Raw genomic sequence first — 9672 nt, forward strand, 5'->3', positions numbered from 1 at the left:
CCAGGAATCCAGGAGATGAGGAAAGGTGCCTTAGGCTGGTTACAGCAGGAAGGAGGAATTTGCAGAGAACAAGAATGTCTAAAAGTAGACTTTGGTGTGACTGCTATAAATTCTTCCTTGAAGAAATCTTAAGTAAAATCTACAATGCTCATTTGTATTTTTGTGTGAGTGAATTCTTTTGGATGTTGACTTTTGCGCCTGGTTAGGGTCATCCTTGGTGCAACACAAAGGTAGAGCTGGAGGAAGACAAAATCTAGAGACAACTGGTCCAGGAGAGATAAGACCTCAGGAAACAAGTGTTGGGAGAGACAGGCTGTGAAATCAGAGCTGTGAAGAGAGTTTAGCTGGATCTTGTAGGTCAGGAGGCCCTAGCCGACTTCAGAGCTATGGTATGATGAATTAGCATTACAATCCTTCACTGGATCCCCATTATCTAAAGTCCACACGCCTTCATGGGAGAGAGGCTGCTCCTCCAAATACCTTTCTTTCTTCAGATATCTTTCCATGTTCCTTCTAAAATGGCAACAAATCTTTTCCACAGATTTTTTTAAGCTAAAACTGGAATTTTCAAAACAACTAAGTATTAGGGGACTATAAATCATTTCAGTGATGCAATTCCCAGAACACAAGGCTCTGAGTCTTTGTATGGCTGACACACAAAGCCCATTAAAATCTGGCCTCCCCAACTCTCCAATGTCATCGCTCCAGCACTCCCACTTGTCGCTGACATTGCAGCATCATCACCTTTAAGAAGCCGAAATGATCACTCTCTTGTTCCATCAGTCTCATTGACCACTCTTTACTCACGTCTCACTGGAACACAGTATTCCAAAATACATTGTGTAAATATTTATTTACATGCTTTTCTCTTCCAATAGATTGTGAGCTTCTAAGCCCAGAACCTAAAAAGTGCTTACAAAGTAGTAGAAGCTCAATAAAAATTTGTTGAATTGAAAGGATTCCAAAGCAGTATGTAAAAACAGAAAGAGAACAAATCTGCTGGGTTGGAATGATGATTTTGCCACGTATCAGCTAGATGACTTTGAATACGTTCCTTAATCTCTCAGAGTGTCAACTGCCTATCCATTAATAGAGGCTACTTTGTACAGCAGAGAGAAGTTTCAAATCTGTCAAGCACCTGACCCACAGTAGGTATATAATAAGTAAGTGGATACTATTAATCAGTGGGCTGGTGTTTTTCAAGATATTTCTCTTCTAGCTGCATAACACTTTAAAAGATGAAATAGGAGTTCCCGTCATGGCGCAGTGGTTAACGAATCCCACTGGGAACCATGAGGTTGCAGGTTCAATCCCTGCCCTTGTTCAGTGGGTTAAGGATCCCGAGTTGCGTGAGCTGTGGTGTAGGTTGCAGAGGCAGCTCGGATCCCGCGTTGCTGTGGCTCTGGCGCAGGCCAGTGGCTACAGCTCCGATTAAACCCCTAGCCTGGGAACCTCCATGTGCCCCGGGGGGGGCCCAAGAAATGGCAAAAAGAAAAAAAAAAGATGAAATAGTGCACAGACCTGAATAAGAGCAGAGCTACTCTAACTTAAAGGTGCAGCCTCAGAGCCCTACCTGCTTAGCTACTTCCTCATCTTTGTTTTTGCTTTTTTTTTGTTTTTGTTTTTTGTCTTTTTGCCTTTTCTTGAGCAGCTCCTGCGGCATATGGAGGTTCCCAGGCTAGGGGTCCAATCGGAGCTGTAGCTACCCGGCCTACACCAGAGCCACAGCAACGCGGGATCCAAGCTGCATCTGCAACCTACACCACAGCTCACAGCAACGCTGGATCCTTAACCCACTGAGCAAGGCCAGGAACCAAACCCGCAACCTCATGGTTCCTAGTTGGATTCGTTAACCACTGCGCCACAACGGGAACTCCGCTACTTCCTTATCTTGACACAGCTCCCTTCTACCCCAGAAGAACTCAGGGCTCCCAGAGCACAGAGGAAAATCTACTGCCTTAGACCAGCATGGGAGATATACAACTGATAGTATGGGAGATGGTTTTAAGTGGCTTAAAAATATAGCATTAAATAATAACATTTATACCTTTAATTTAAAAGTTATTCCCCATTCTCTTGGGATAGACCATGATGGAAGATAATATAAGAAAGGGAATGTATATATATATGACTGGGTCACTTCACTGTACAGCAGAAATTGGTACAACATTGTAAATCAACTATACTTTAATTTAAAAAAAGTTATTTCCTGCTCAATTAAAATTTTTTCTGATTCTTTAGGGGAAAAGTCTCAGTTTGGGGATGTTTCTAACTCCTTCTCTTAATATGCCAGTATTCAAAGACAGCAGACTGCAGCCTCAGGACCTTCTAGCAGTAACTAGCTAGAATTTAATACTATGAATTTGCTCAGTTTCCATCTCTATCTGTGTTGGGCTCTTTAAGTTTGGGAAAATTATTTGACATCAAACTTCACTTCCTCTATTTGTAAAACAAGGGTAATAATGCTTCATTTGTGAGGGTTCACATGTATTCATTGTAAATATATTTGTGGAGAGATTTCTGTGTTCCAGGTAGCCTGTTGGAATATAGTGGTAGATCAGACAAATGAGATCTTCTGCCCTCATGGATCTTCCAATCTAAAGGTAGAGAGGATACATTCATACAGTGTGGTAAGCGCCATTGGAGGCATGCAGGATGCCTGGGAAACACTTAAGAAGGACACCTAACTTGGACTTGGGGGCAGGGGCAGTCAAAGAAGATTTCTGGGGAGAAAACAGCAGCTCAGCTAAGTTCCGAGGACCTATTTAGTCAAGAAAGATGGGAAGGATCTGCATGTGCAAAGGTCTAGAGGCAAGGGGCACTGTAATAAAATGTGTTGAGTCCTTAGTATAACGTCTGGAACAAAGACATTATTCAAAAGGGCAGCAGTATTTAGAACTATTATCATGTCCTTGGCCTCAAGAATATCAGATTCATCTCTGTACCCTCAGCATGAAAGCAGTTTCTGCCACATAGTGGATGCCCCAAAACTACTGAAAAGTGAATGACTGAATGAGGAAATAAATGAGTAAATGAATGAATGAATGAATAATTGTTAGTTATTTGTAGCTTCCAGAGACTGGTCCATATCACGAGCCATATTCTTATTCAGCCCTTGTCTAGAATAGTCTGATTCCCCGCTGTAGAGAAACTAATCCTGCAGCCTGGTTTAGACTTGGGAGATTTTTGGTGGGTTCAACTGATCACATGGCCTATCTTACCTCTACCCCAAGAGGGGCTATACTTTTTCCTCCTTATGACAAAAAGTATGCTGATGCTACTAAGTGGGCCCCATATAACTGCCTTTGTTTGAAAGTCATTCTGTCTGAATGGCACCCATTTGTCATCCCACAGAGCTAGGCAACTTGCAATATTGTGAAAATAACATGGTGGCCTTATCTTATGCTACCACACCTGATTGTGGACCAAAGGGGCAGCTTAGCTGGCGAGAGGGCATTAAAATGAGTCAAGGAAAGTCGGGCTAACATAACAGTAAGAGTTAACATTTATTGATCACTTTCTATTTGCCAGGCATTGTGTGCACCAAGAGCTCTCTACATGCATTACTTCATTTACTCTTCATGAGGATCCTTAGAAAAGATTCTGATACTATCCACATCTTACAGATGAGAAAACTGAGGCTTGGACAGTGATATGATGCTTTTTAGTCAGGGCCGCTGGGATCAGACCCTGTTAGTGTGACAGAAGAGCTGGTACTCTTAACCTCAATCACGGTAACACAAGCAAAAAAACAAAACAACAAAATGTTCACATGCTGCCCACACCTGGGAAAATTCAACAAAATCAGGGACATGTCAACAAAATCCTTGCAAACTTTGTTTCTGTTGACTTTGAGAACCTATTAGAATACTGAATAAACATTTATTTAGGAAAGTGAGAAAAAGATAAGAAATAGATTTAAGTAGAACTAGCCACGCTACAACCCCACTAATGGAATTTTTTTTTTTCTATTCTGAATCACATCACCTCAGATTGAACTTTACCAGTTTAATCTTTTTTTTTTTTCTTTCTAGGGTCACACCATTCCCAGGCTAGGGGTCAAATCAGAGCTATAGCTTCAGGCACACACTATAGCCACAGCAATGCCAGATCTGAGGTTCATCTGCAACGTACACTACAGCTCATAGCAACACTGGATCCTTAACCCACTGAGCAAGGCTAGGGAGGGAACTCACATCCTTATGGACACTAGTCAGGTTCATTTCCGCTGAGCAACAATGGGCACTCCAGTTTAATCTTTCTTAGCTTGCAGTCACTGCACCAAAAGGGTCACTCTTTGATAGCAGAGTTATTTCTGCCTCTAAAATTGCAACATGGCCCCTGAATTCTCAATTCTTCCTTATTTTGCAGAACTAGCTCTTCTTTCCAAATCTTAATACCCTGATGCTGGTGAACAATGTACAAACTACTGAGAAAATCTTTTCTTTAAACGTCTGCCTTCAAGTCCCCATAGGTGGTTGGCCTTCAGACCCATCACTGCACCCACCCAGGACTCTGTCCCTTTGAGATTACCTAAGCCCTAAACATGTTCCTTCAAGATTCACCTTGAACAGGGATGATTTCCACTATTTGCTGAGGGCCCCGAGCAGTGCACTTTCCATGCACGACCTCATGTGCTTTCTGCAGCCTGCACAAGTCAGCTGCTCTTTGGAACTTTGCCGTTTTCCTCAGCCCTCACTTTCGCCAGGCTGCACACTTCATAAAGGAAAGGGAGGCAATTAGACAAAACCAGCCCCCCTCCACTTCCTGCCCCAAACACACCCCTTCCATCTCAAAGGCTCCACGCCATTCATTACCTTTTCTTTCTTAAAATTTCCACCTCTCCTTCACCTCCCTGACAGCCTCTTTCCCAACCTTAAACGCACACAGCCTCTCTTGAAATTCTGATCCATGTTAGGCTTCAAGGCCTCTTCGAGGAGACAGAATTCAAAGCCTCTGGCCAAGATAAGAATTACCGAACCCTGGAGTTCCCGTCATGGCGCAGTGGTTAACAAATCCGACTAGGAACCATGAGGTTGCAGGTTCAGTCCCTGCCCTTGCTCAGTGGGTTAATGATCCGGCGTTGCCATGAGCTGTGGTGTAGGTTGCAGACGCGGCTCGGATCCCACGTTGCTGTGGCTCTGGTGTAGGCCAGGTAGCTACAGCTCCGATTGGACCCCTAGCCTGGGAACCTCCATATGCCACGGGAGCAGCCCAGTAAATAGCAAAAAAAAAAAAGACCAAAAAAAAAAAGAATTACCGAACCCTTATCATCACCCCACCCATCTCCTTGTAAAGCCCTTCCCCCACCTTGAGAAACTGGTCTACTCTTTCCTGCCCCCTACTAGGAAAGGTATAGGCCCACTCCTTATCACGCCCCTATAAGGGCCTTATACACCCCCAACCAACCAGCAAGTGTACTGTAAGACCTCTCTTTCCCCAACCAATCAGCAGGTCAGCAGTGAGACCGCCCTACTCCCGGGGCTATAAAAACATAAACAGCCATGTGCCCAGTCTCTGTTCTCCCTGATAATGAGGAAGTCAGCCCTCTGTGTTAACGGCATCTCTTGCCTCAATAAATTTGTCTTTTCTTCACTTCGCTTTGAAAATTCTTCTTCTGGACCCATGTGCACAGACCACAACAATCGATTCTCTTCTACTGCGCCGAAGTTCTCCGATTCTGTTTTACTTTCTCATCCACCTTCCTGTTCTCTGTGATCTGTCTTCACTTCCCATGGCGCCATCAAAGCTTATGTGGAAAAAGGTCACCTGGGATCTCCTAACCATCAAGTCCGTTGGTGAGATTTTTGAAATTGTCTCATTCAACCAGCTTCTTTAGGATACTCGACACTGTTCATCATTCTCCCTTCACATAGCGTCTTGGCTAACTTGACTTAGGAGACTGCTCTCTCCTCTCCCTCTTTATTTCTCTGATCCTGCTGTCTCAAGCTCCTTCAGAGGCCCCTTTTCCTCTGCCCCCCAGGGTGAGGTCCTGGACCACTTCCCCAGTCCATCTCTCACCATACTTCCCTTTCACTTGACCCTGTAAAACCACTCACGTGTGTGTGTCTCTCTATACACACAGCTCGGCCTCAGGCCTCCATGCCTCTGCTCATGATGTTCCCTCTTTCTGGAATGCCTTTCCCTCTTACTTTGCCTGGCTGGTTCTCACTCATCCTCTGAAGGTGGCCTATACTGTACCTCAAGTTTGGAAACTACCCAGTCCCCTCTCCTTTTCTCTCCTTGTGTTCACTGCCTTCTGTGCTCCCAAACAGCTCAACAATACCATGTGTTTACGTCCTTTGTCTCATTCTCTTATGATGTCGGTTTTTGTTTTGGCCTCTCAAATACTCTCCATGGAAAGCTCCTGGATTCGCCTCTGTGAATCCTGAGAGATAGACGGCAACCAGATGGTGGCATGTGTAGCACAGAGTAGAGAGTTTAACTGAATTCAGAAGCTCAGCCAGAGTTTTGAGGTCCAATGGGGGGCTTGGTCCCATAATCCAAAGTCTCTGTGCAGGCAGGCACTCTGTTTTCTCTCTGCTGGCTTTGCCCTCTGTTCCTAGGTTGTTCTGTGTCACAAGAAAAAGTCAGGCCACTACAATGGTGAGCATGACTACAGGCCCTGTTATCTAATCTCATTGGGGCCTCAGTGCCACTCAGAAAGCCTCATTGATCCTGGCTGACTTCCTATGACATTCTTCAGAGTACATTTTCCAACTGTTTCCATTTTTCTCTTCCTTCCTTTTTTTTTTTTTTTTTTCTTTTTAGGGCTGTACCTGAGGTATAGGGAAGTTCCCAGGCTAGGAGTCAAATTGGACCTGCAGCTGCGGGCCTACATCACAGCCACAGCAACACCAGATCTGAGCCACATCTTCAACCTACACCACAGCCTTGAGCTATACCAGACACCTAACACACTGAGTGAGGCCAGGGATTGAACCTGCATCCTCATAGACACCATGTCAGGTCCTTAACCATCTGAGCCACAACAGGAACTCCCTCCCCACCCCCCTTTTTTTTGGTTCTGGCCGTGCCAGGGCATGAACTAGAAACCATGCCACAGCTGTAACCAGAGCCACAGCAGTGACAATGCCAGATCCTTAACCTGCTGAGCCACAGGGGATCTGTTTCTATTTTTCATAAGCCCCCAAACTCCTTGCCCACATCTTCTTCTTTGCATAGAAGACTGAGGTTCTTGACTTCCTTCACCTCCCTATTTCTTCCCAGCCTTTCATCCCTCCTCTCTGCCCCTCAGCAAGGCCCATTCCCTGGCTTGAGGAGGTTCCCCTCCCCCTACCAGTCCTAGAGATCCTAGAGACCGGGCTAGATCTAGGGCCTCCTTGAATCTTCCCTTGGTTCCTGCATCTTCCTCTTCAGCTCCCCCAGCTCCATCACCTCAGCTCATAAAGAGGTTCCCGTGTTCCCCATGCCAATAAACACATAAATGGATAAACAAACAACTTCTTTTCCAACATTCTCCCCTCAAAACACCAAACGCCTTTCTCTTTCATGGTTGTTTCTTCTTCACCTCTTGGGCTTAGACTTTTTTTCAAATTTGGTTATTGGACTTGGACTTTTGAATTATGTAAGTAATCTATGCTCATGGTAGAATGGTTAGAAACTGCATATAAGCAAAAAGGGGGCAAAAATCTATCATCACAACCCCTCCGAAATAACTCTGTTATCTTAGAGTGTATCTTCTAAACTTCTTTCGGTGCAAATATGTATGTAAATAAGGTTAAACAGATTTTAAGGTAAAGATAAAATCATATTCTACGTTGTGCTCTGTAACTTGCTTTTCTTATTTCACAGTGTACTTGGACATCTTTCCACTGGACCCACCCAGGATCATCTCCCATCTCAAGATTTTTAACAGTCCAACCTGGTAAGTCCTTTTTTCCCTGTAGGGTAACATATTTGCAGGCTCCAGGGGTTCATGTGTGGACTTCTTTGAAGAAGGGGGGCATTAGTCTACTCACCCCAAGTAGTCAGTAGCTCAGAGAAGTGGGAGGAGTCAGAGTGATAGGTGAAGGGATTCTCTGCACAAAGGACAGAAGGGATCTGATATGAACTCAGTCTTTCCCCATCCTCCAAAGCCTCCACACCCATAAATACAGATCTACACTGCCTTAAAAAAAAATAAAAATAAAAAACAAGTTCTCAGTAATGATGGTACCTATTTTTTGGTCAACTCCATCCTCTTTCCTTTTGGAAGACGTCTCTCCCCCATAGCATGTGATTCCAATGGGTCTGTCAAGGAAGACACATGTGCTCCAGGCTGACCAATCACAGTAATCCGTCTCTGGACACAGCAGGTGAAGGATGGACAAATGAGGCAAACAGGGCCAGGTCTGGATGCTGAGATCAGGAAGTTTTCTCTCTTGTGAAGACTGTAAGCTCTTGAAATGCTGGAACTACAGGGGCCATCCTTCCCATGGAAAGATTCTGTCTAAAAATGAAGCCATCCCAGAAGACAGGAGAGAAACATGGGGAGAGAGAGATCAGAGGACATATCTGAGCATTTGGTTCCAGACCTGCTTAAAGCCAGACAATTTCTGGACTCTTCAATTGTATTAGCCAGTAAATTCCTTTATCTTTCTTTGCTTGAACTTTGAACTAGTTTGACTTAGGTTTCTGCTACTTAAAATAGTCTTCACAAATGTAACATTATTCCATAATATGGATGCATGAAAATCAAATTAAGCAAATAATCCCTAACATTTGGCCTTTAGATGGTTTCCAATTTATACCAGTATTATTTTAATAAGACCATAGTAAATATCCTTGTACATATATCCTTATGCATATGACTGATTTTTAGAATATATTCAAGGAAATACATTTAGAATACAATCTAAGGCATTTTTTTAGAATATATTCCAAGAAAGCCATCCCTGTTACCCACTGTGATCTGACTACAACCCCACACAGCTCTGCTTAAACTGCCCTCTCCTAGGTCACCAAACATGGAATTGTTAATTCCAGGAATCCTTTTCTCCAGCCTCATCCTATTCAGCCTTTTTCCACTCCTTCCTCCTAGAAAATCCCTGTACATCAACGAGTCTTTGTCCTTAGCTTCTTTTCTCACTTCCAGGATCGAACTTGGATGCCAATTCAGGAAAACTAGTAGGACTACTAAGAGTACTGGGTTGAAATGGTTTGAGGTTTGTTTGGGGTTTTTTTGTTTGTTTGTTTGTTTGTTTTTGGTTTTTTTGTTTTGGTCTGGAAGAGGTAATATATTTCATATACAATGGAAAAGAATATAAAAATAAGTGGAAGCCGGAGTTCCCTTGTGATGAAGCAGGTTAAGGTACAGGTGTTGCTACTGCGGCAGCTCAGGTCACTGCTGTGACATGGGTTTCATCCCTGGCCAGAAACTTCCACATACCACTGGGAAATAAATATTGGAAACATCTCTTAGGAAAATCATTTTTCTTGAGCATATTGAATAAATATACATTTATTTCTAAGAAAATGTCTTTTTTCCAGTTTTATTGAGAAATAACCAACATATATCACTATATAAGATCAAGGCGTGCAGCATGATGGTTTGATTTACACTTACTGTAAAATGACTAACATGATAGGTTCAACTAACCACCACCAAGCTTAGGAGAAGGTATGACTAGCGATATTCACCAGTGCACTAAGGCACTGGGCCGGGGGTGG

General features: G+C 43.6%; 1 protein-coding gene across 1 annotated transcript in view; it reads right to left on the reverse strand.

Moving 5' to 3' along the window:
• Positions 1 to 8232, reverse strand: part of ME3 (malic enzyme 3) — a 291238-nt gene extending 283006 nt beyond the window's left edge. The window contains exon 1 of the mRNA XM_047752811.1: positions 8180 to 8232. The gene's annotated coding sequence lies outside the window, so the exon portion shown is untranslated. The remainder of the gene's footprint in view (positions 1 to 8179) is intronic.
• Positions 8233 to 9672: the final 1440 nt, after the last annotated feature.

The sequence above is a fragment of the Phacochoerus africanus genome, chromosome 11 (assembly GCF_016906955.1).
Source record: "Phacochoerus africanus isolate WHEZ1 chromosome 11, ROS_Pafr_v1, whole genome shotgun sequence".
In the NCBI taxonomy this organism is placed as follows: domain Eukaryota; kingdom Metazoa; phylum Chordata; class Mammalia; order Artiodactyla; family Suidae; genus Phacochoerus; species Phacochoerus africanus.